General features: G+C 38.4%; 1 long non-coding RNA gene across 1 annotated transcript; it reads left to right on the forward strand.

The window, feature by feature from the left end:
- Positions 1-455: 455 nt before the first annotated feature.
- On the forward strand, positions 456-8,590 carry LOC134485774 (uncharacterized). Its single transcript, XR_010064024.1, has 3 exons — positions 456-611; positions 6,985-7,183; positions 8,399-8,590. It is a non-coding gene; the product is annotated as an uncharacterized LOC134485774 (long non-coding RNA).
- The last annotated feature ends 13,974 nt before the right edge of the window (positions 8,591-22,564 follow it).

Here is a 22,564-nt window from a genome sequence, read left to right on the forward strand (position 1 = left end):
ACACATACCTATCTGTGGGTGAGAGCACGTGTACTCATGTGCATGACCCATGTTTGCTGCCAATGGAGTCCACAAGAGGGTATCCCATTTTTTTCACAGTTGAAAAACAGTCAATTGTCAGTCACCATGTAGGTGGTATGAACCAGTAAGTGTTTTTAACCACTGAGCCATCTTCCCAACCCCTAAAGAAAGAATTCTTGAAATTCACATCATCCATCTTCAAATCTATAATGCATAAGTTTCATATTCTAGAAAGTAATTGGAAGAAACTTATTTTTGTGCTTCCAGTCTATAACTACCGCTTATTATTAAAATTATTACTTTTTTACTTCAGATGGAACGAACCAGTTATTCCATTGGTAAATGTCTACTTTTTGGCCACCACCCATAGAAGGCAATTGTGACGCAGGGACTCCAAACCTAGCAAAAGAATTTTGACTTAATGTAAGATTGTTGCAAAAGGAAGTCATCTGGCTACAAGGAAACATATACTGGATGGTAAAAGGGCATCCTGCAATATGGAAATTCCCTTCTGCCTCATACTCTTTTTTTTTTTTTTTGGTTCTTTTTTTCGGAGCTGGGGACCGAACCCAGGGCCTTGCGCTTCCTAGGTAAGCGCTCTACCACTGAGCTAAATCCCCAGCCCCCTGCCTCATACTCTTAAAGTGTGTGCCACTCCTGGAAACCACAAGGACAGTAACTCAGACACAGTAGGTCTCAATTAGTTTAAACCACTGAGGAAACTTCCATAACCTTGTTTCTTCCAAGTTAAGTAAAATTCCATTTAGTTTTCTAAGCCCTTTCCGGTTCTACAGAAATATTAACATGTAGAATTTGCTTTCATTAGGATCATTAGATAAATGCCAATTTGTTGTTAGAAGAAAAGAACTTTCAGCTGGGCTGGAGTCAAGATGCCCTACTTAGTTATGTTAAAGAGAATCAGAAATCAATCAGCCTTCTATTAGGGCACAGCTGCTTTTTGAAAAAAAATTTTTTTTGGTTTTTAAGAATCTATATCTTAAAAAGGAGTTCTTATTGAGCATAACGGTGAGCCTAGAAGTTGAGAGGAAAGTAGTTTAAGTAAGCTGAGAGGCACAGGAGAAAAATGAGGAGAGCAAGAAAGTGGTGGTTTCCTTGTTCTGGTTAGGATATTTAAGAGAATCTTTTCCTACTCCCAAGTCTTACCAAGGAATTATTGTATCTTGATAATTTACACATCCAGGACAATCAGAAAACACCAGAGAAAGTCAGTCTGATATGTTGCCTTCAAAAGAGAATTAATTTACTGAGTATATAATGACACAGTAGCAGGCTTCAAACTAGCATTAAATAACTTCTTATGACCAGCATGTTTAACCTAGTAGGACTTTTAGCACAGAAGCAAAGGTTTCTGTCACTAGTGACTGACATATAGATAGTCTCTCGCTGGGCCATTGAGAACAGGTTGATGCACTGACATTAGAGTATACTTTTAAATTTTTATTTCTCTAAACTAGTCAAAGAGAGCATTTGCATGGATGTCATGACACATGGTGTAATTGGAGGGCTCTGGGCTATGCATGCATATGAAACTGTTAGACCTTTGGTATTTGCTTAAACAATACAGGGCTGAAAATCAGAGTGGATGCCCCAGTTTCAATGCCATTGTGTGCCCCTACCCCAAAAGCTGCATTTTATAATAGTTCATTACCGGTATCAGGGTCAGATTCTAGGGAGAGTTCATTGCAATCTCTCTTCCTTCTTATAACCTGAGACTGTGAAATGGTTTGCTTAAAATTCACTGACAAGTGGAGATCACCCTTGGATGTCCGAAAGAAATACTTATCTTCTCATTATTTATAATTTGTCATTTGTAACTACTTATAAATTCCTATGTGGTAATTTAAAAATATGAATAAATGTGAGAAAAACTTGAATAAGGTGCATGGAGAATTGGGTGCTACAACAGGAAATTTCTTATAAAAACCATGAGTGTGTAGGTCTATGAAAATGCTATGTATGCTTTATGATTAATATATATTAACATAGTCTTTATTTATTTTCTATTAAATCTATTATACAGTCCAGTTGTTATCCCCTTCCTGGTCCACCATTCGACAGTTCCTCATCCCATTCCTCAAGCAATGTAACACAAAGCCTCACTCCTCAGGCTTCATGGGACACTTTCACCTCCATCACCAAGAGGATGTTCCAACAACCCCCTACACCTCCAGGGTGTCTGCATTCCCTGGGGCACCAACTCTCTCAAGAGTTAGGTGCATCTTCTCTCATTGAGCCAGATCAGGAGGTCCTCTGCTATATATGTGTCAGGGGCCTGGGACCAGCTAGTGTGTGCTGCGTGGTTGTTGACTCAGGGTCTGAGAGATCTCGGGGTCCAGGTTTGTAAGACTGATGGTATTTTTATAATATAAAATAAATAATTTTCAGTTCAATTATTCTGAGTTTTAGACATAGAGAAATAGAAGTAACAACGCAATATTTCTTAAATGAACAAAACCATGAGTTCTGGAGCCTGGGGAATGCCTCCAAGCACATTCGATTTCCGGCACTGGTTACCTGAAAGTCCTCTGTCATTCTCATTTACAATAGAGCAGTAAAGTATTAAGCAGACATTATGTGGATGGTGGATGGACACACTGAGTCTTAAAAGGTGATTAACAAAGACCTTTAGAATCAGAATGAGCATTTCACCATCTACCTGCATCCCAGTGATGCTCACAATAAGATGTAGACTAGCATCACAGTACAGTGCACAGACCTCTCAAAACTCACTGTGGGACCAGATTCAATCACTTCTTCTGGGCGGGTTTTAGAGCCTAAATCTATAAAATAATGACTTTCTATGAAATAACTCCTGGGTGCTCTCAGCTTTCAAATCCCAGATTATGGTACCAGTATAGAGAACAATGTCTTCAAGTCTAATTTATCTGTTTTCATTCAAATTTATGATCTCCACAATAATCTATAGTTAGCCGTCAAGCAATGTAACACAAAGCCTCACTCCTCAGGCTTCATGGGACACTTTCAGTTCTTTGTAAAGAAACACATAGCATAGGAATCCCCAACCTGCATCCACATCCCGGTGCTGTGATTCATATCTAAGGCCACCCCTAATGACTCTTGGGTGCCTCCAAGGTCTTTGTCTCATTGTGGAGATGTCCCCCACCTCTGTGTTCCTGTGAGTTGCACATTTCCATCCATTAGCATGGTCCTCTGGCCCTCTCTCCTCGTCCTTCCCCACACCTGATCCTTAATCACTCCCATTCCCCTCCTCATTCCTTCTCCCACCCATTTCCCTCCCTCTAGCTGCCTCTTATGACTATTTTATTCCCCCCTTATTAATTTTAATTGTTTTATTTATTTATTTTGCCTTTGTCAGTGAAATCCAAGCATCTTCTTTTGGGCCTTCCTTTCTTGTTTACCTTCTTTGTGTCTGTGGAGTGTACCATGGGTATCCTGTATTTTATAGCTGATATCCACTTACAAGTTGAGTACATACCATCAGTACTAGATTGCCTAATTAATATGGGGGAGAGTTCTGGGCTCAAAAGGGGTAGGAACTCTGTAGGATGACTAAGAGAGTCAACCTGGAACTTTGGGGCTCTCAGAGACTGAACCACCAACCAAAGAACATAACACTGGGCCTCCCTGCACATATGTAGCAGGTGTGCAGCTGGGTTTTCATGTACTTCCTGAACAATTAGAGCTAGGGGCTATTCCAAAAGCTGTTGCCTATCCCTGGGATATGTTCTTTTACGTGGGCTACCTTCTTCTGATATCAGTGTGAGAGGAAACACCTAGAGTTTCAAAGACTTGATGTGCCAGGATGAGGAGATAGACAGGGATGGGGGAGGGGCACGCTCTCAGAGAAGGAGAAGGAGGAGGGATGAAGGATAGTGGGAGGCGGTGACCAGGATGGGGTAGTGAGCAGGAATAAAGTAAATGAGTGAATGAATGAATGAATGAATGGATGAATGAATGAATAAATAGGGTGCAGAGCTAAAGAGTGTGTGTGTGTGTGTGTGTGTGTGTGAGAGAGAGAGAGAGAGAGAGAGAGAGAGAGAGAGAGAGAGGGAGAAGGGGAGAGAGAAGGGGAGAGGGGGAGACAGAGACAGAGACAGAGACAGAGAACATTTCTGGGTCAGCCACAGGGCTGCAAATTCAAACCTAGTGAAGAAATCTGTAGAATTCTAAGAGTTAGCACCTGTCCCTGTTAATAATTGTCGGTGCAAGAACTTCAGATGTGGCTGAAGAATTGGATAATGAATTTTGCTGTTTATAAATGTTTGCTTGTCTCTTCTTTGCTACAAAATGTATTCACAGTTATATCAGGACAGTGATACCCACATAAAATCACACACACACACACACACACACACACACACACACACACACACACACAGAGAGAGAGAGAGAGAGAGAGAGAGAGAGAGAGAGAGAGAGAGAGAGAGATTATCTAAGTATGCATTCAAAATATTGGATTGTTGCTTCCTAGAGGAATAAAAAACCCAAACAAAAGTCTGCTGCAAGTATTAATTTTTTATTCTTTCTCATACTATGTTAACAACTAGCATTTGTCCCAACCATTTAGCATAAATGGCTTATAGTTTGTACTCATTCTCAATTCATGAAGTAATAATTTAAAGTTGAATGTAAACATCTGACTGTAAAGGAAAAGGAAAATAGAAAACAGAAGAGCGCACAAGTGATAAATTGGGAGCCAATCTTCAGTTTTATGCTGATATTTCCTCATACAATCTGATAATAACTGAATAGTAATCTCTATTTTTATTTATTTTAGTAGATTTGATTTGTAGATCCCTCATTTTTGCACACCCGGTTAGTGATGGATAAAATGAGTGAAACATCATGAATGTATTTTATTTGTTATCATCTAGAAAAAAAGTCCACTGATGATGAACAGTGAGAGAATTGAAACCCATTTTACCTAACACTGAAGATGTTTGGATGCTAGTCAAAACAAGGAATCAGGTGCCGCTCTCAGTTAACTCTGAAGCAAAGTTGCTGGTTTTAAAATATGAAAGAAAACAGCCCAATCCAGACAGTCACTCTCTCACCTTGCTACAGCTTTGGCCTTCTACGAAGACACCAGAACTGTGGAGAAAAGTTGTTTCAAATACACACTATGCTTAAGGATTCATTACAGAATAAGATTCACACCATCTCCTGTCCAGTGTGGACTGGGAAATATCAATAATGTAAACTATAAAGCCCACCATGGAGCCGTGGTGACAGTGGGTGTCATAGAAATGAGTTTTAATGGATAATGACTATTGAATTTTCAAAATAAGTAGACAAGCACAGCAGAGACGGCTGAGTGGTCAAGGGTTTGCTTGTCTTTCAGAGGACTCAAGTTTCATTCCCAGCACACACGTCAGCTCACAATTACCTGTAACTTCAGCTTCTGGAAATCCTTTAACTTCTTCTTGCCTCCACGGGTACCTGTACACCTGGCACACCTACATAATGATACATGGGTATAAATATTAAAATAAAAATTAAACCTTTAAAAAATAAACAAAATGACTATTTTGGTGAAAACAAAAATATTAATTAAACCTTTGAATTTAATTACAAAGTAAGAATAGTGAAGTTTATCCTTGATGAATTTACGGTTCATAGAACCTGCATATTGGACTATAAGACACAAAGTAAAGCTACACATACAGTAATGTAAATGAGCAATTCAAGATTAGTAGACTGGATGATATTACTCAGAGCAAAGTACTGGTAAGCTACTGACTGCAATACATTGGGGAGGTGAGCCCTACAAAATCTGCCACCTCCGGTGTTAATTATGAACTCAAGAATTACCAACTGTCATTCATTTGCTTGCTCCAGATTTAACTTTAAGCTTTTGTTCCTGGAAACCCTGTTAGGTTATTGTAACCCATCTGTAGTGTTTCGGTATGTTTTTGTTTTGTTTTATGCGAATTTGACCCCTCAGCCATCCTCATTTTGTTTCTTTTCTATGTCACTTTCTGAGTAAATGGTAGCTTATCTGTTGGCGTAGGTGGAAACTAAATTCCTTTGCAGTATTATTACAGTACTACCCGCTCACTACACAGATTATGTCCATATGTACTCACACTGTGTATTAAGATTGTATACAGAGTAGTGGAATTATAAAAGGAATTCTTCCACAGAATGACTTCAGTGGCAGATACCTTCCTCAGTGGCTTCATTATAGGGAAAAATCAGAGAACTGGTGGGTAACTCCTCGGCCGTGTTCAGTACAGATATTTGTCTTAGAAGAACTGCAGTGCTTGTGCAAGCTGATGAGTGCACCTCTAAGGACTGGAAACATGATTGCACTGGGAAGGAAGAGAGGAAGATGGCTAAGTTCTTGAGGAACCAAGGAAAGATGCTATTCACTGAACATTAGCTAATTGCAATTATTAGTCTTGAATAATGAGTGGAATGTGGAGAATTTCTTCAGTAAAACAAGGGGAAAGGCAGAGTATGTGACTAAAAATTGTGACAGGTTTGGTGGATTTAACTGATGTTGCTTGTGGAACTCCCATAAGAATTTTTGGACTGTTAATAGAATTGGCAAATAGAGAATTTTTGTGATCCCGGGGATAAAGGATGAGAGGTTAGATGCTTAGAAAATAACCAAAGGCAAAATAACAAATTCATCTGTGATGAGGACTGAATGAAGCAGAGTAAAACAGGTTTAGTTAATGATTTTGTAAGTAATTTTTCACCAATTTAGATTCAGGCATTAAAACTTCAAGTATATGTGCTTGTCTAAGAAAGGCCATGTTATATATGCATAAGAAAGATATGATGTATGCCGGTTATGTTAGATGTTGGTGGATATTGACTACAATTCTGTCCCTGAATCGCTATCATTTGATTCCTGGGATAAGGGAGTAGATCATGTATACAGGAAAACAGTCTCAATTCACAGGTCATGCAGGAAATGTTGCCACCTCAAACTTCTCTTTACGTTTATCACAGGAAATGCCACCTGAAACTCTTGCATTACATCAGCCAAGGTTTTTGCTGCAAGGTGGGGAAGTGCAAACAGAATAGACATGACCAGAGAATTCATGATCGAAGTCAAAGTGGAGGATAGAAACTGCCATCATAGAAACCATGTGGGGCTGCACATTCCAAGCATTTGAAACTGTCCCCATTCCAAGTTCCAAGGAAACAGGTAGATATGATTAATAATCTCAGAAGGAAAGGTGTACAGCACATAGGTGATGAAGAAGACTGTTGTCTAATACACCTCAATAAGTGGGTACTACTGGGAAGCATGTGTTGCTGAGAAACCTGCAGGTGCTACTAACTCAAACCATTATTAGCAATTGTAGTAGAAAGGTCAGAGTGGTTTGAGCTTTTGCTGGGTATGTTGAAAATGCCAGGCACAGTGAGAAGGAGAAGTTACTAAGTTTTCCCTGAACCTCTACAGTGAGAAGAAAGATGTCAGTAAGTTTGGTTTCAGAGATGATAAATTGAGGATGTTGGTCAAACTTTGAAGTAGAGATATCAAGAAAATAATCTACAGATGCTGGTGTCCACTCTGATTTCAGCTCTGTTGGAGACTGAAAAAGAAAAAAAGAGGATTTCTGGATACCTAGACTTATTTACATATGACATTAGGGATAAGCTGTGCTGGGGAAAGGCATTTAGAAGACAATAATTTATTGATACTAATGAAAACAGGAAGACAGACAAAGAAATAAGAGCAAGCAACAATCTCCAGAGGCTACAATATTTAGCTGTTATGGGAATGAGAACAGCCTACAGTGAAGAATGCCAGACAAGAGCAGAGGAAATCAGGCGAAATTCTACTGTCTTGGCTTAATGGAAGCTGATGCTTTGTAAAAAAAAAAAAGTCTATGCAGAAAATAAGATTCTTACTGGTGTGTTGGCCATATCAGGTGGGGACTGAGAAAGACTCATGGGAAATAGACCACACACTTGACTCCAAGGGAAAGAGTTATGTCAACAGGTAGAAAAAATGGGGAGGAGTCAGAGAGAGCACAAGAAATAGACATGATAAGCAGTTTGCATGGCATTTCTTCCAAGAACTCTTGTTTCAAAGGAAGATCATCTACCATGCTATAATAACAAATTCAATTATTATCATTCCTATAATCCAACGTTTTAAGAAAAAAAGGAAAGATTTCATCTTACGGATGAGCTACGTGAAAAGGAAGAAATCTGTGTGGTTTTACTAAGATTAGATTTGGTTTTTCAATCAACACTGACCTCAGTATTACCTCAACAGAACTACTCTCTAATTTTACACACTAAAACATTTTATTTAAACAATTTCTGTGAAGTGAATGTTAATGGTTTGAATCTCTTTTTTGTACACATGATTAAAAGTGGTACATAATTGTCTATGGGTTTCTCTTTGCAGACCACATCCACACTCTCCACCCTATGTCAACATGCTCTACCATAGTCTTCTCATCTCTTTTGTTTGGTTATCTTCAAAAGAAAAAGTTGAATAAATATTTGAAGATAAGCTCAGAATCAAGAGGACTTTCCCTTTTGTTCTTCTATAAATTGAAAGACATATATGTTTATAAAAATAAAAGTAAAAATACCACATGTGTGGCTCAGTGTCAGAAGACTTGTCTAGCAAGTCATTGAATACAATCTTCAATATGAAAAAAAGGAAGTTAAAATAGTAAATAACAGAGACCTGGGATTGGGGGGTATGGTTAGGGTGTCTATGGGTGACACTATAGTTGGCATTTTAGCAGAAGGATATATTGATCATGAAGTGGCCACTTCCTGTAGCCAGACAGGACTCCCAGTGTAGGATAAAGACAGCACCCAGCCATAAAACCTTCAATCATACTGTGTTCTGCCTACAAGACACGCAGGGACAAAGATGGAGAAGATACAGAGGGATTGGCCAACCAATTACTGCCCCATTTGAGACCCATCATATGGGAGAGAAATACTATTAATGATATTGTATTATACTTAACTGGATCCTAGCATATCTATCCTCTGAGATGCTCCATTCAGTAGCCAATGGAAAGAGATGAAGAAAACCACAGCGAAGCATTAGATGGAGCTCAAAGGATCTTATAGACAAGTTAGGGAAAGATTGAGGGACCTGAAGAGGAGAGGAACTTCACAGGAGGACTAACAGAGTCAACTAAACTGGACGCTTGAGGCTCTCAGAGACTGAACCACCAACAAAAGTTTGAGCATGATCTGTACCTAGGACACTACACACACACACACACACACACACACACACACACACACACACACACACACAGGGCAGATGTGCAGCTTAGTCTTCATTCAGATCCCCCAACAACTGGTGCGATGGCTGTCCCCGAATCTGTTGCCTCCCTGCTTGGAGATCCCATTCCCCAACTGAGCTGCCTTGTTGGCTTCAGTCAGAGAGGATGTACCTACTCCTGTAGTGACTCGATGTGCTGGGGATGGGGGCGTTGATACACAGATGGGAGCTCACCCCTGTCAGAGGAGAAGGGACGGAATGGAGGAGGATGCGTGCCTGGGTAATGGGAGAATATTGGGATTTATCATAAATACATAAATAAAATTTTAAAAATGATAGAGGAAAAAGGAGAGTAAAATATCAGAAACTTGTGCTTAGTTAACTTTCAAACTATCTGAGGGATTGGAGGCAAGAATTAGATTCTATAAGGTTTCCAGGAAATTCCTCTGGAACAATCATTCTCCACAAGAGAGAGAAAGAATGGGTCTCCCACGCTGAGGGACACTTGTTGACACTCGTGACTTATCTGATGGTACAGCCAGAAGATGTATTTATTGGTATTTAGTAGGTAGTGGTCGGAGATGGAGCTAAGAATTCTACCCTCCTACAACCAATACTTCCAGTTCGAGCAGTCATTAATGGCAAAGTTGAGAAACCTGGCAGGCCACACTAGGGAACAGCAGAGACTCTGGAAAATTGCAGCTGACTTCCAAAGCCATCTGTAGCTGGATAACTTCATTTATAAACACAATATAACTGAAGTTATAGACAAAATATCAATGCAAAGAGCATTGCAGCAGGAAGTTGGATTTAGCCGAGCTAAGAGTGTCATTGTTGTGGAGTGAATGGCATAAATGAAGAGTGGAAGATACCGGAGGTAACATGTGCCAATATCTACACTGATTAACTGAACTTCAGTTCAGGCAAGCTACAGAAGGTGGGAGAAGGGTGGGTATCTCTGGGAAAGTGGCACAACGGTGCTGAGCAGGTAAGAAAGACATCAGGTGTGTTACAGTAAACAGTGTAGAGGTTTGTGTCATGCCACCCACTGAGTAAAGTGAAATGATGAGAAAGGCAAGAGCCTTGGAAGAAGAGTGAAATGGAAATCTTGGAAGACATTGAAAGGAGAGATCTTTAACGAACAGAGTTCGAGGTTTGACGACTGAGATGCTTCAGGACCAGATGTGTGTAAAAATCAGAGAAAGTGACTGTGAAGGAGAAGATGCTGAGGACACATAACAAATGAGCCTCGGGCTGACAAAGATGAGAAAGGACCCCACTTGGTCATGGGACACTGAGATAGGGTATGTGGGTAAGAAGATGGGTCAGTAGAGGGAAAACAGAATTAAAGATATCCAATTTCCTACAGCCCTAGGGGGCAAAAGCTTAACAGAAAATCCACTACTTGAAAAGGTAAAGGCAGCACCTTGTACTGACTTCTGAGACCTCCTCAAGGGCAAAATAGTGATAAGGATTAGAGGATCAAAGCCACAGCACTGATCCAACAACTGAACCTGTGAGTGAGTTCTTGTTTTGATCCTCAATGACAAATAAATTATATATTAATATGTCAATAATACCCACCCACTGGAATATTGAGCCAAATGATTTACCTATGGTATTAATCTATGTAAAGTCATGAATCCACTCTTTTTTTTATTTCTATATTTTTTTTATTAACTTGAGTATTTCTTATATACATTTTAAGTGTTATTCCCTTTCCCGGTATCCGGGCAAACATCCCCCTCCCCTCCCCTTCCTTATGGGTGTTCCCCTCCCAACCCTCCCCCCATTGCCGCCCTCCCCCCACCAGTCTAGTTCACTGGGGGTTCAGTCTTAGCAGGACCCAGGGCTTCTCCTTCCACTGGTGCTCTTACTAGGATATTCATTGCTACCTATGGGGTCAGAGTCCAGGGTCAGTCCATGTATAGTCTTTGGGTAGGGGCTTAGTCCCTGGAAGCTCTGGTTGCTTGGCATTGTTGTACATATGGGGTCTCGAGCCCCTTCAAGCTCTTTCAGTCCTTTCTCTGATTCCTTCAACGGGGGTCCTATTCTCAGTTCAGTGGTTTGCTGCTGCATTCGCCTCTGTATTTGCTGTATTCTGGCTGTGTCTCTTAGGAGCGATCTACATCCGGCTCCTGTCGGTCTGCACTTCTTTGCTTCATCCATCTTGTCTAATTGGGTGGCTATATATGTATGGGCCACATGTGGGGCAGACTCTGAATGGGTGTTCCTTCAGTCTCTGTTTTAATCTTTGCCTCTCTCTTCCCTGCCAAGGGTATTCTTGTTCCCCTTTTAAAGAAGGAGTGAAGCATTCACATTTTGATCATCCGTCTTGAGTTTCATTTGTTCTAGGCATCTAGGGTAATTCAAGCATTTGGGCTAATAGCCACTTATCAATGAGTGCATACCATGTGTGTCTTTCTGTGATTGGGTTAGCTCACTCAGGATGATGTTTTCCAGTTCCAACCATTTGCCTACGAATTTCATAAAGATGTTGTTTTTGATAGCTGAGTAATATTCCATTGTGTAGATGTACCACATTTTCTGTATCCATTCCTCTGTTGAAGGGCATCTGGGTTCTTTCCAGCTTCTGGCTATTATAAATAAGGCTGCAATGAACATAGTGGAGCACGTGTCTTTTTTATATATTGGGGCATCTTTTGGGTATATGCCCAAGAGAGGTATAGCTGGATCCTCAGGCAGTTCAATGTCCAATTTTCTGAGGAATGAATCCACTCTTAATACACACTTTAAATAGTGACAAGAGTAAGAATCAGAAATTTAAGTCAGTGGAAAGGCAATAATTATCATCTAGTAGAAAGGATTCAGATTTTGTGTCATGTCGTTCTAAAAGGCTTCCTATTTTTCTCTTACCTACTCCTTTCCGTTTCTTCCAACAGGTCTCCCTGTGTGCTTAGGCTGCCTTCAAACTCTTCAGTTCAAGGGGTGCCCTTTCATGAGGAACTTGGTGAAAGATTTTGTATATCTCGTCACAAGAGACCTAAGTACAATGTCTGGACACTCCCTTCTGTGTGCCTTTTCCATTATGTGGTGCAGTTGGAGAAGACAGAGCTTTATAGAACCCGTTAGTTATGATCCAATTTGCCAGCCCCTTTGGTATTCTGCAGACAGAAATCACACAAATGCTTATCCCTCAATAATTCTTACCTCTAAAAGAATGGGTTTTGGTTGAAAGAGTAATACACTGAGAAACAGCCAAAATAAAAATAAAAGTTTTTTTTCACAGTAAAAAGGTGTGAATTTCTGGAAATGCAGGGGGCCAAGAGTCAAGAATCAGGCTTTCAAGGGATCAGTAATCTGTCCTGGTGTCATAGATCAGTAATTTACATCAGGCAGATTTTATCAGAAAGAAAAGACACGCATCTTCCGTTGCCTTTGTGCACCACTCTACCTTTAAATACCAAGACTGTAAGGAAATCAGAAGTGAGTCCATGCTGGCAACATGTTCTTGAATTCTGCTGTTTATTTCCCAGGAAAGTGTCATTAGATATTCCAAAGTTGACACACCGATATCACACACATTTAAGTTCTGGATATCTAAATCCTCAATGTAATAAACTCCTCAGATAATTCATCATTGGACTACTTTTTCACAGACTGACCTTTTAGGATTAAGGTATTAAACATCATGTTCCAAAATACTAGATTAATGTTGTTTGGTGGCCAACATTTCAAAATATCTTTATATCTATCTGATTATTTTAGTCAAATGACGCAAACCCCAAACATTGGGTTTGGCAACATGGTGTCACCTAAAGAGAATCGTAATTTCAATATATACTTAGAGTACGAAGCACTTTCCATCAAAAATGCCTAGAAGTTAAACACCTCTGTTCACATTTCTAGCTTTCCCCCATTTCTTAAGTGTGAAGTATGTTATCATCTTAAATATTTCCTCCAGAATATATTAATTGTCCACCGAAAATGTGGGTTTTTTTAAAAGACAGTTTCTAGTTGAAAGAAATTTAATTACTTACTATAAAGGAACAGTCTGTAAAATACATATTGTACATATAACTCCATAAAAAGGATTTAGTGGCAGAAAATATACACTTAAATACATGTTAAATTAGATCCTCATAGTCCATTGAATATTTAGAATTAGTATACACTTTTAACATGAGATTTCTGTTAAACCTATACTTGTTCTTATATTTCACTACTGAATTATAGTTGATTATCTTTGTATCTTAAGTCTATCTGGGACATTGGTAGTAATCATCCTTTATAAAAAGTCACCCAGCATAGATGATATTAAACAATGGTGGGTGTTCTCCAATGCTATCCATTTCATCATTGGAGAATTTGTACCTGTCTACAACACAGAAAAATAACCATAAGACTTCTTTTTACAAGAAAGAAAATTAATATTTACTCTTCCTTTGTCATACAAAGATTGGAATACACGTTTACTAATATACTGGCTTGTTTTCGAAAGAGAAAATTATTTTGATACAATTTCCATGACATGTAAGAGATGGATAAAATCAGATTCTTATTTTGCCCATGTTGTATTTGAGGACTGTAATATTAGAAATCCACTGTAATGCCTTAAACAATCACGATAAATATGCCAAGGGACTTTTTAATGCAGTACACTGATGAAAGAAAGGTATTGAATTTATTCAGCCGTGAACGAGTCTTTGATTATCATACACCTCAACTGCTCTGTAGGTGTTGACCGAAAGAAAAGTCAAAAATAGAAAATGAAGTGTGATTATTTCTTGATGAATCAAAATTACTTTAATAGAAATTGAATGGAGGAAATTTCTATTAATAGTTAGAATCAAGCCTCCAGTTTTTCTCTCTGAGTAGCATTCAATAAACGTTCTTGAATTACGATGACATTCTCAAAGAGGTTGAAAAGAAGCGTAAGAAAGAGGGATGGCTCCCTCTTCTTGTTTGTGCCATTCACAGGAGTGTAAATTGTATAGCCTGAAGGTTCATAAATAACTGTGCCAATTATGCTTCTGAAAGCGACGTCTACAGTTGCATACCTGGGATTTGTCAATACGTTAAGTGTGAGGACGTGGAAAGTGATAAATTATAAGATTTTAAAATTATTTTGAAGCAGAAGCTTAACAAAGGATTGTTGAAGAGCTTAGTTAAAGGGGAGAAACATATAATTCAGTCACATAAGACATGATTACGCTATGCTCATGTTTTTGTCAGTAAGTGGAGAAATCTCGGGAATTTTAGAAAGCAGTGGTAATTACAGTGTCACCTCATTCTGCCAGCCCTGGTATAGTCATTTTTGTGTTTCTCAGACAGACAGAGAAATCTATAGTGCCAGAATTGAACGTCAGGTGAACAAGTCCATCCCGTTCCTAGACCGTTTGCTCAGGTGTCCTTATTTCTAGACGGAAGCTACATCTACGTTTTCTGCCTTGTTTTCACAGTTATTTCACACTTACTTTTGTGAGTTGTTGTATTGATGAAGCGTGGAAATTTCTCAGGACTCCCGAGGAAGTGTGAAATCGGGTTTGAGATGTTGAACACTGTTAATTTATCAAAATTAAACATTAAAGGTGAGATGACACCGTGAAAGCCAAGGCAAGAAGGAGGTGGTAGAATGTCATCAGGCTTTAGGCATCTCATCCTCAGTGGGAACGGATTTCTCAGAATGATTCAAACATGAAAACAAAGTCAAGCAATGAAGTCAAGAGTGTATGCCCGCAGGAAGTTTACAATCTAATTACAGAGTATTATTCTTGCACAGAAACTAATGGCAACTAAGAACCACAGGACAGTGTGGGTTTCAGCTCTTCATCCTTTAAGCCCGATTAAGTCAGTTATACATTTCTGAGCCCATTAGTTTGCAGTAGTGAATCATTGTTCAGTCTCTCTCTCTGTTTCACATATCCACATATTAATTATATTGATGTGGATTCTAGTATATTATAGCATATATATTTAATTTGTCAAATATTTCTCTTAGCATTAAAACAAATAGACTTCAATAAGTTGATTATTTAATGATGCCTTTACAGGTTTAAAATAGTACCAAAACATAACTCTCTGTGGAGTGGGAAGGACCTTATACCTGCATTATATCTCCATTGCTAAAAGAAATCTCATATAATATCCAGCTTAATGAATTTCTGCTAAATATTAGCTTTCCTCTGGTTTCTTCTGATTGTATTTGTTCCCATGAAAATCTTTTTTTTTTTCGTTTTTTTCACTCCAAATGCAAAAAGAACCACATTGCTAATGACTTTTAGTTTACATGGAAACCTGAAGAAAAAAAAAGGTAATAGTATGCCAGGTTCTATTTCTTGATTGTTTCTGTGTGCTTTTGGAAAAGGTGTAATATTTTAGTAACAACCAACCACAGGTGATAGTTAAATTTGACCTCTAACATGGCTGGACTTATATGTAAGTCCCTAGAAGAGTCAAAAATCCATGTGGTGGTTTCAGAGAGGCCATTTCTGACCTAATAATAGATGAGTCCTTTATTGAACTTGGAATTCAAAATAATGTAATCAAGAAATAACACGAGACAAGGCTGCAGTGGCATGTTGGAAAGCTAGGTTACTGGAGTTTGTCCTTGTTGCTTTGAGTTCATGGTGCCGTTCTGCATCCCTTGTCCTCCCTGCTTGCTACCCATTTATTATATGGCAGTCAGCTCTTCTAATCACACTTTTGGCCAATTGTTATTTGTGAGCCAAGATCTATTCTTTCCTTCAGCTGCCTCCGTCAGGTGTTTTTGTGTATGGCTTTGATGAGAAAACCAAATGAATACAGCCCCTCAAAGGAAAAGGAGAAATATACAGTCTGAAACTTCTGAGACTTGCAGTCCGGTAAAAGAAGTCGTTAGAGAGGCAAACACAAGGCTGCACGTTAATGTAGCCTCTATAAAATATTTTTGGCTGTCTTTTCTGGGAATAGTCCCAGTTCAGGATCAGCAAAATTAGAAAACTATAATTGCCGAAGTCATATACAGCAAAATTAGAAAATCAATAATTATTGGAAAGAATATAAACATTATGGAGCCCAATGCTGACATTACAAAGAGGCGCGTGTAGGCAGATCCTCTCCCATGGCCAGCTTGCGAGTTCACAGGGCATTGGAGTGTTGCACAGAGTTGGGAAGAAGTGCTGGATAGAAGTGCTTGCCATATCCTAAGAACACTGGACACTTTAGTATATTCTCTAGCACTCAAGAAAGCAAACAATTTATAGGATGTTTGCTTAATTTGTATCCCATAGAGAGGACAGACTAAAAATACATGCAGATTCAGGGTTCAAATGAGACAGGAAGATAAACACTTACCTTTTACCAAATCACTTCTGTCACCCATTCCTTCTGGCTTGCTTAGTCTAGTGACTTAGCCTGTTCTCTGATATCTGTAAACTGAACAATTGTCTAAAGTTGCAAACATCAGACAACAATCAGAACGGTTTACCTCACTAGAAATTCTACAATTTACATTTTAACATTCAGGAATTTATTTTGTAAAACTTTAAAAAAAACTGTAACTAAGAAAAATCTTACAAAATAACATAATTAACATTTATTTCTGAAATACGTAGTAGTCTATGTCATAAAAACATGAGAAAAATACCAGTGAAAATTGTTCGTTTCAGATAAGAAACAAAAATTGGTTTAGACAATATGCAGTAAGTTGCTAATATAAAGTATAAAAATATTATTAATTCGAATCATGAATCACTGACAAATTTTAAAAGTGGATAAAACCTATTATACATATGTAGTCAAGTAGATGGAAATACAGATGGATCCTACTGTTTACAAATCAAGGACACGCTCTTTTAAATAAATGTAATGAATTAAGTTGTGTGGTATGCATGCTTCTAGAAAAGATATCAGTAGGATCTGAAAAAAGACTGTGGCCTGGTCAGCAATTTTCACAGAAGGAGAGGGAGGGGGAGGATGAAAAGGATGAAGAGGAGTTGGGGGAGGAGGAGAAGAAAGAGGGGGAGGAGGAGGAGGACGGTGACAATGATGATGATAATGACAACCACGACCACACCACGACAACGAGGGGGGAGGGATCTGTTGTTAAATACCCATCTAGCAAGGTAATTTCATTGTTAAAAAAGAGGTGTTTGCTCTCTGTCCATCCCTTCACAATAATGACTAAAGATCCCTTGTCTCACTAAAATGGTGTTGGGGCACCGACAATGAAACAACTTAGGCAACTGTTAGCAAATTCTCAAGCTCTATTTAGACATTAGGATGATGAACTCTGAGGGACCATGGCAATTTATGTCTTAATAAGCTTCAGTCCCTCATTGACAGAGATTAATGATGGAAACACCATAGAAACTCAGAGGTCACCTGTGGAATGCAGTTTGCCAACTGTCGGTTGTCAAAGTCCATCAGTCAAACACATTTTTTAGCAGATGCTTGAAGCTGAACTTTCAAAAATGCAGATATGCTTGGAAATTATTCTAATCTATACAATCGACACACAGCCATGTTAGTACCATGCAGTTCACTTGTTCAGGATACACCTTTGCTTGAGACTCTAGGCCGATCAAGGATGGGTTAGTCTAGGAGGTCACTCACATACCTAGACAGTCTTTTAACTCTCTTAGTAATTTGTTTGATTTTAAAGTTGATTATGATAAACATTTTGAATCTTGCAAATCACTTAAAAGGATTTGTGTGTTTAACTATTTGTTAATTCATTAAAAATCATAGATAAATAAAATTATATGCACTTCCCATGTTCAACGTAATTGAAGTTCTATGTATTATTAAATGCCTAATTCAAGCTAATTGTCATATGTTCATTAATGCTTTATATGATAATAGGCCTTAAATTATCTGTTAGCAATTGTGGTCAGTGCAGTATATGGGCATTGACCACAGACAGTGTGCTGCCAAATAGATCTCTTGAACACTTGTCTTAGAGTTTTACTGCTGTGAACACACACCATGACAAATGCAAGTCTTTTAAAGGACAACATTTAATTGGGGCTGGCTTACTAGAGGTTCAGTCCATTATCATCAAGGTGGAAACATGGCAGTGTCCAGGCAGGCATGGTGCAGGAGGAGATGACAGTTCTACATCTTCATCTGAAGGCTGCTAGTGGAAGAGTAACTTCCAGATAGCTGGGGTGAGGGTCTTAACCCATACTCACAGTGACACACCTGTCTAACAAGGTCATACCTTCTAATCTTGCCACTCCCTGGGCAGAGATGTACAAACCATCACATGTTCCTAGGATTTCATTCAATTGTCTACCCCTTAACCATTAACTCTTCATCTCCCCTCTGCAGACCCTGGACCTGCTAACAGCTGTTATTCTTATGCCTAGTTCAAAGTGTATTCTTAGATTTCCTATCTAAGTAAGAGCATGTGCTTCCTAAATTTCTTGGGTTTGATTCATTTTATATAAGAGAAAGAACACATAACTAATGATTACTAAACATAAGTTTTAAGTGGTCTTTAATATAACACTATTCAGAGAAAACACCAAAGATAATCTCCAGAAGAGAGGGCAAATATTTTCCAGACATGTTTTACTGCTTTCAGGTTACATTTTTTTTTCAAAAATTCCCCAGGGTTCTGCAGTTTTAAAATTATATTATTCAAGTTTTTCCCACAGTGAGCAGCAAGCCATGCTTCAAGTCTTATCAAAATAATAACATGTTTCACACACAACTGAAGGAAGTTTATGTAGAAAGGAAACAGGAACACACAGAAAATTCTGATTAAAAACATGATAAAATTTAAATTTTTCTCAAATATGGGAATTTGTTCTCTTTTATATCCAGTATGGTAATAGTTAGTTATATTTTTAAATATTCTCTTGACACATACCTAATTACCTTAAGAATATATAATTAGGTTGAAATAAAACTGTAGCTTTCAGTTTTCTATTTTTATGGGATTCCTGAGTGTCCAAGTGAAAGAGTAGACCTTTGATTCTTGTGTCATCATGGGGGCTCTATCCTTCTGATGCTTTTCCTCAGCCAATCACTAATCTGATTGTCTTTGTTTTATATTATTGTATTTTATTTTTTTAATTTCTTACAAACCTTTTATTTCTAATGAGAGAAGGAGCAAATCTGGTGAGGAGGGGAGGTAGTGAAAAACTGGGAGAAGCAGAGGAGGAAAAATTGTAATCCAGATATAGTGTATGATAAAGTAATTTATTTTAATATAATGGTAAAATAACAAAAGGAATAGAAATAACTGGAAATCAGTACAGGCCCTTTGGTTTGTGGTTAAGAATATTTCAAGTATTAGAATGATCTCGTCTTTGTAAACAACAATGGTTTCCTAAATGAATATTTATGGTAACAAGGTAGATCTTTGTAGCCATTGTCTATGTTCTAGTACCATAGGAGAAAGCAGTGTTTCCAGAAGACATCATGAGCAACTTGTCCAACTGTATAGTGTGGGATAATAAACACTGATGGAACAGAGAAACAGAGACCTAAGAAAGCACTAGGGCATCCTAGGGTCAAATGGTATTAGATCTTCTTGCAAACTGTACACAGAATAGAAGGAGCAAAGCAAAAGGGTCAGATAGCTTATGCAGGAAACGAGTATTTCCCACTAAGCATATAAGGCTTCTGAGTTGAAACTGTAGTCAGAATCACAGGTCAGAAGCTGTAGTGTGGGGATTACAAGTCAGTTCTGTCTATTCACCAAAAGAAAGCTGATGGTGAAAGGGTAAGAAGGAAGATTCGTGGGAAAAGGCAAGAGGTTGTACAGCAGCTAAGTGTCTTCTCCAAACTTTAGGCAAGTTGGATTTTAACCCAGTCTGGACTTTGAAAGATGGCATTGGAGGGTTTAGTTATTGGAAGTAAAATTGAATTCCTCTGATTGCTTTCTCCTGTTTTGAGATAATTCCTGGTCTGTAACATGTGTAATACCTGCATGGTAACTTCCTCATTGGAATCTATCTGCCCATAAAGTTCTCTTTCTTTTTAAACCCCCGGTGATAGCTGGTTTAGGACAGTAAGTGGTATGAAGCTGTAAAACCTGGCATTAAATCCCTCTTCAAATCTTAACTGACGTCTCTTAGGTGGTGAGCATGTAAAAATGTAGAGTTAGGCAAAAATCTGGTCCCAAGTTTCAGGACAATGCCAGCAAGTTTTTTCTGGAGCCATCTTGAATTCCTCCTTTCTACCTCAATACAGGGAGTACTGTTGTCTGTCCTTGCTGTTCTATAGTGAAAGACAGGTCCTATAAACTGACCCCATCCTAAGTCATCAAGACACAGCAAAGAACAAGTGCATTTTAAACATAAGACATGAGAGTAAAGTGGATTTCAATTAACTTTAAGCACACCCAAAACACAGAGTATATATTGTCGTCAACTGAATCAAATGCATTTAGATCAGAACAACATAATCTGAGGTATAAATCAAGTTCCTGTCATACTAGTACATCAGTAATTCTCAAAGAAATTCAAAGGAGTTAAATTTGTAGAGATATTTTCAGGCATTCTCCACAGGGTATTTTTTTCTTCCACACAAAGATAGTCAAACTCTAATGAAATAGTATATGTTCTTTCACATAAATATCTACTTAGGTACATAACCGCACGTAAAGGGATACACATATTAGCCAGTTAAAGCTTCGCTGTTAAAATGTTCATAAAATTTACATGCAGGGCTGGGAGGTGACTCAATCAGCAACGGGATTGCCATTCAACCGTGAGTTCAATCTCCCAGGACTCATGTTCTATAAATGCTGTGTGAGGTATTAAATGTTGTAATTACAGACCTGGAGAGACAGAGATAGCCACACCTCTAGACCTTACTACCCTGACAGAGTGCCGAATTAGTGAGCTCCAGGTTTAGTGGGGGAACCTATCTGAAGAAAAAAATCTTACAGAGCGACTGAGAATGATATCCAACATTGACCTCTGCTTTCCCTGTGCACATGTGGACGTGTCGGAGCACTTGCATACACATGTGCAATACAGGGTCCCAAAAGAGCTGAAGCAGCAGCCTATTGAAATGAATGTAAGAATGAGCATTTGCCATGAATAGCAAACAGAAAGGAGGGATGATGGAAATGTTGGAGGGTTTTCTGTGATAGTTTCTGCCAGGGAAGGTTACAGCTGTAAGTGCGCATTAAGGAAGAAAGCGTTCAGTATTTATGGTTTGCAATTTTAACTTGTGTTTAAAGTGGTGCGGCAGGATTCATGGGGGATTTAATGTTCTAGGAAATCTATTTGGTCAGTTCTGTACAATTTTATGACCTTTCATTAGGACTTGAAGGTTTAACTGTACAAACTGTGCAGAGAATGTGAAACACGCCAGTCTGTATAGCTTGTCTCTTTCAGAATGCCCCTAATGCCACAGTTGAAAGAGGCCATTAAAGGAACTGTATTTTAAATGGGCTGACATCAGAGGCGATAAATACAATATTCATCAAAGGACTTCAGAGGACAAAGTTCTAAACGAAAAATTCAGAGAAATGTTTATGCTTCAAATATTTAAACTCTGTGGAAACAAAGAAAATACACTTAAAATGCATAGTGTGTATCTAACATTAAAAACCCAGCTTTTCTAGTGAAGAATACTTTCTTTCCCTATTGGTTTTAAATTAACCAAGTCCAGCCATGAATCGTACTTATGCTACAGCTCTATAAGAGACATAAAGGCTATGGGAATGATTACTGAAGTTCAAATAACATTTAGGTTCCTGTGAATTTGAATCAGCCAATAACCAAAGAGACTTCACAATGATTTTCTTGTAAGTCACATAGTAATAAACTTTTGTGAATTATTGAAGCAGGCTACAGATGGATCATGGGGGTTCACAGTTAATTTAATCAACTTCTTATCATCTTCATGTGCAAAGGCAGCATTTTTCTATTCTTATCATGTCTAAGCAAGTATATACCAGACCACATATCTAATTTTTTAAAAGTAAACCCCTCTTACCTCTCTTATCTACCTAAGCAAGGTTTGAAAATCAAAACTGATGAAGAAAAACTTTAGCTGTGCTCAGCATAATGTCAGTATCAACAAATGGTGGTTATTTTACATAATCTTATCATCAAAGCACAGGTTGAGATTCCAAAATAATAAGACAAGCATGTAAAACTAAACAATATAAATGACCCAAAGCTGGATGATATACAGAGAGCAAGACACCTTTAAGCACTCAACCCTAAATGGAATGTTTTCATCACCCCCAGCCTCACAAGGTTCGGGAATCTATGAAGAAGAGGGAGAAGAAAGATTGTAAGAATCAGAAGTAATGGATGAATCTAAAAAAAGATATGAACCTACAGAGACTGTGATAGAATGCAGAAGTCCTTCAGGGATTCAACAAAGACATGGTCCTAACACTGAGAA

The sequence above is a fragment of the Rattus norvegicus genome, chromosome 2, assembly GCF_036323735.1.
Source record: "Rattus norvegicus strain BN/NHsdMcwi chromosome 2, GRCr8, whole genome shotgun sequence".
Classification (NCBI taxonomy): Eukaryota; Metazoa; Chordata; class Mammalia; order Rodentia; family Muridae; genus Rattus; species Rattus norvegicus.